A 5,390-nucleotide genomic window follows, 5' to 3' on the forward strand; every position below is an offset into this window, starting at 1 on the left:
CCAAACGTCATTTATGAATTGAGGCATAGAAGTATGTACAAGTATTCTTGGAAAATAATGTTCTAATCAAAATCTGCAACATCAATGTGTTCTTTGCCAGATTTGAAGTATGTAATAGTGAGATTGACGTCATTGCCATCTCCATCTTCTTCTTAGCTGCATGATGAGCATTTGCTCTCTTATATATTTATATACTTTATATTGTGCAGCTAATTTAGCACTTGCCTTGCAATGCTCAAAATTAATGCTTATTAGATCAATGTCTATAGCATATATACCTCATCTTCAAATACCAAGCCATGTCATGGCATTAAGGTGGTTCTCGATGTCAGTCACCCATTGGTGATATTCAATATCATTGCAGTACAATTTTGCAAATTCCGGGCATTTTTTTCTTTTATTTTCTTTGCCCTCTTTTTTTTGACATCTTGAGAAACAAGAAGAAGAATTAGTGTCGTAGTCCCAAAGACTTCCTCGACCACTAATATTTTCAAGAAATTTGGATTAGACCAAAACCATGATGTTTAAATGGTCGTTTTGAGGCTCATGAATTTTTCTCATAGCCATAATTTTCTTTTCGATGCTCATAGCATATGAATCCCCACGATTCAATTAATTCTCAAAAGTCCCACGTCATACGAGAGGTCGGGATGAAGAAGAAGGGAACTTGGAAAATCCCCGATGAAAAACACAATTCTCAGAAAACATGAACTTTAATATAAAGCTTATTTGAATAAATTTTAAGCTTGAAATTCTTATACACGCTTGTGTCGATGTAGACGTGTAAAAGTCTCTAAAATTGATGCGTGCCATCGATCCGACTACGGGATTGCTTAGACTGCCTCAATCTTTGGCATATTAGACGTCACAATACCATCATTTGGATTTCCCTTAAAATAAAACAGAAGGTGAGCTGGGCCTCAATACGTATACGACCATGGAATTCAAGCATAATATATATAACCAGAGGTGTATGTAATATATAAAGTATAATCACAAAACTTAGCTTTGTTCTTGAAGCGGTGATTGCTTGGTGATCAATAAGTGCCTCGTGTCTTCTCCAAACTTAGGGTTTAGCATGCATAAACTCATCTGCTCATATACTTTGTTTATAGTTGCAATTATCATAATCTTGTTCTCCTGTGAGTCCTCTCAATTAATCATAATCATCCACTCCCCCGATTTATCTATGTATGCAACTGTACGCACTCCAATTCCAAAAGTCATTCATGGTGGCGAAGGGTAGGCGGTGGCCGCCGCTTGGGAAGGAGACGGACGACAAAGAGGAAAAAGGCTCGGAGTTCTAGGGTTTTTTTTTTTTTTGGGGTTTGGCTTATCAAACTCAGGGTTAGAGTAAAGTGTCTGATAACGTGTTACGGGAGAAATAAATTGAGAGAGAGAAATTATGGAGAATATCGTTCTTATTTCATTCATAGAAGAAACCTCTATATATAGAGGATACAATACATAAGAAAAGTACATATATTCCTATTACAACATTGATATCGAATCCTATTCTGATTCTACTTTGACTAAGGCACACACAATAAATCATATTTCCTTAAACAACTCTTTTATTGAATCATTTAGGTAACAACAAAGTATATATACAAGTCTAGCCATACCTAGCTATACCAGCCTTACTCATGACAGTAAGGTAGATGACTTACTTACACAAGGTATGGTGTAGTCAGCATGCTACACCATACTCTGCTACACCATACTTTACTATAGAGTATGTAAGGTAATGAACACTACACTAAACTTTTTTTACTATAGACTACACCATATTTTCTCTACTGTAGAATACTATGCTAATTATATATTTCTATATATTTCAATAGTTCTCTAGAAAACCTTGTGTCTAGAATTCTCTCTAGCTAGATAGCTATAGAAGTCTTATGTTTCTAGTTCTTTCTCTAGTCTTATTTAAATTTTGTTTCAGCTGTGTTTTGGTAACAACACCAACAGACAAAAAGTTGCAGCCCTTGTATTTGAGTAGTGAAAGTTTTTCCAAATAAAGTTGTCTCTTGTTCTTTGTTTCTGGTGTTCTTCTTTGTTATTGGTTTTGGTTCTGAGCAAGAGTATTTTGTCCATTCTTTGGTTTCTCTTTAGATGAAACCAACAGGAAGGTTGTAATACTCCGGAAATTTGATATTAGTTTCTAATATTATTTAGGAGTTTTCGAGTTAGAAGTTAGTGTGTTTTTGAGGTTCGAAGAAAGAGCGGAAGTGTTCGGACGAGTAAATTACCCGAAAGGGTTTTATGATTTATTTTGAAGGGTCAAGAGTTGACTTTTTAATCTGTTGGGTTTCTCGGAAGTTGTAGAGCACGACGATACGAGTTCGTAGACATGTGGCACGCGTAAAACGGACTTCGTATGTGGAAGTTATGGTCAACAGAAGTTCGTGGTTTTCGGGAATTTTTAGTATAACTATGAACAAGTTATAGGGTTCCCTCAGTTTTTTTGTCCCGCATCACTCTCTCCTCTTTTCTTCTCTCCCGCCTCACCTTCAGTATCCGAGTTTCCCAGACGACCCGACCCGGACCCGGTTGACCCGACCCGGATTTTCCGGCCACTTCCGACCGATCTAGACGCCGGCACCGGTTGGGTTCTCTTCCTCTCCTCTGTCTGAGCTGCCCTGTGGTGGTGACTTGCGCCGATTCCGTCCCAAAGTGGTGACCCGAAGCTTGGAAGTTCGGCTTAGAGACCGGTCGGGATTCCCACCTCCGGCGGCAGCGACGCAGCTTGGAAACGGTCGGGATAGGAGCTCCTTAGCATCCTGGTTCGTTTTCCAGTGGTCTTGAAGCTCGACTCTCGGTGTGGAGTGGTGGTGGTGAATTCCAACTTTTTCGGTGAGTTTTCGGTGATTTCCGGCCGATTCCGGCTGAACTGGTTGGACCTTCAGGTATGAAAAGTGTCACCCTTGTAGTAATTTTCAAGTTTGATGTTGGAAGTTTGTTGAGATTGTGAAGTTGTAGGGTGGCGCGTGGGGCCCACTCGTCGCCGCCTGTGGTGGCGCGTGGCGGCGCGTTGGGCAGGGTGTGTAGGTTTAGTTACTTTGGTTAGCTAGTTCTTGTTGTTGTGAGCATGTTGGTATATTATGAGATTATGTCAAATTTGAATAAGTTTTGCTTGTTAAATTCTTTGTTATTGTAGACTTGTGCGAAGTGTTGAGCTAGGAGAATCTAAAGTTAGGCAGTGGGGGAAGGTAGTTAAGTGTTTGATGACCTTGGGAGGTCTCGGAAGAAGGTTGTCCCTTTTTGGGCAAAGCTTGGGTTAAGGCTTGTTAAGGGTGCAATGTTCTTTTGGTTAAGTGGTTATTAAAGTTATTAATTTTGTTAATAGGTGACTTGTGGAGTGTGGTTTGGTGTTATATTCTTGTGTTGTGCGTGCAAAGACGCAGCTGGATTTGAGGTGAGTAACATCTCACCAAAGTCTACTTTCGGACCAATCATTTATAATTATTATGATGATGATTGTGATGTTGATTTTGAAGATGATTATGATGATGATTGTGATGTTGATTTTGATATGATGATGATGATGATAATTGTATGATGATGATGAGATTAATGATAATGATGAAAATGTTGATGATATGATGATTATGATGATAATTATTATGATGACGATAGTAATAGTTTTGATTGATGATTATGATGCTATTTTTAATATTGTGAGTAAATCTCACATGGGTTCTTAAGGAACCAAATTTATTTTATAATTTTGTTATTGTTAGTTGTGAAGTTGTTCTTAAAAGGAGAATGATTCTTTGTTTTTAAATATAAATGAGTTTGATAGTCAACGGCTCATGGGTAATCAAAACCATGGGCTCATGGGTAATTTATTTTATAATTTTGTTATTGTTAGTTGTGAAGTTGTCCTTAAAAGGAGAATGATTCTTCGTTTTTAAATATAAATGAGCTTGATCGTCAACGGCTCATGGATAAGTGAAAATATGTTTTCTGATAAAAATAAATATTTCAAAAGGACTTTCGATCATGTGATATTGTTGTTGATAGATTATTCTAGTGGGAATATCTATGTCTTTGTTTATATAAATATATCTAGGTGGAAATATATAATTTATGAAGTACTCTTGTGTTGTTGTTGAGGATATTTTTATATTGTGCTTTGATAAGTGTTATGATGGGAGAGTATTTGAAGGTGTGCCTTAGTGGCGATTTTGTGCATTAGTTGTGTATGTGTGTACCTTAGTGGTGATTATTAGATTAGAAGCCTTCGTGGTGTACCGAGAACCAAGCCTTGGCCGGGTGATTGGTTACGGTCAGTATAGAGGTCTAGTCTATCAGTTAGTACTTCATGAGGGATGATTAAGTGTTGACTAACCCATGAGTACGCATTTGTTTGGTTACTTATGAGAGATGACTAAGTGTTGGCGAACTCATGAGTAAGAGTAGAGAAATGATTATGTGTTGTTTAAATTTTCTTGCTTTGAGTATCTCCTGAACTACGCTTATCCGCAAGAGATTCTTAAAATCTTAATTGTGTGATTTTTAATAGAATTCCTGAATTATGCTTTTTATAGGATTCATTTATGATTTTGAGTGGTTTTGAATTATTGTGTTTTTCTTAATTGTTTCTTTTGAATTCTCTTGCTTCTAGGTGATTCTTGAACTAAGTTATTAATACAGGAATTACCAGTTATAATTATATGTGATGTTGAGTTTTATTTTGGGAGTTACTCATACGAGCTTTTTAGCTTACCAGGTTTGTTGTTTACAACCCGGTGCACCAATTCATGGTGTAGGGGTTAGACATGCAGGTGATGATCAGCAGGGTTGAGGCAGTGGCCTAGGAGTTGGGTTTTTGACGATATACATTTATTTGTATTTTATGGTAGTTGTTTTTAAGCTCTTGTGAGCGAAGTAGTTTATTACTAGACTTTTAAAAGTTGATGTAATTAAAGAGATTAAATGTTTAACTCGGTTGATGAGTTTATCGACATATACATTTCTAGTATTTGTTTTTAGTTTGAAAATTATCGAGCAGCTTGTGGGATATTAAGATTTTGAGTTTTATCATGCCTAAATTTTTGAAATTTTATCCTTCAAAAATTTCAAAAAATTTCAAAAATTTAGGTGTGACAAAGGTGGACTCTATCTCTACGACGGTCAAGTCTTATCGAAAAAGCTATCGATGACCTTCAGAAGCAAGATGAATATGATCGAAAGGAGCGTGAGTCAGACCTGGGGGTCCTCTTGCAGCTTAATTACATGTTCAACTTAGCAACTGGCAAGTGGCGAACAGGTGGATAGGTTAATCCAACTCGGTGACCAGTGCACCGAAACTCATAGACGGATCCAGACTTAATGTTTTTATTTCAAGCTCTTTGCATCTTGATCAAATTCTGGTTTATCATTTG

This window comes from Fragaria vesca, linkage group LG3 (assembly GCF_000184155.1).
Source record: "Fragaria vesca subsp. vesca linkage group LG3, FraVesHawaii_1.0, whole genome shotgun sequence".
Lineage (NCBI taxonomy): Eukaryota > Viridiplantae > Streptophyta > Magnoliopsida > Rosales > Rosaceae > Fragaria > Fragaria vesca.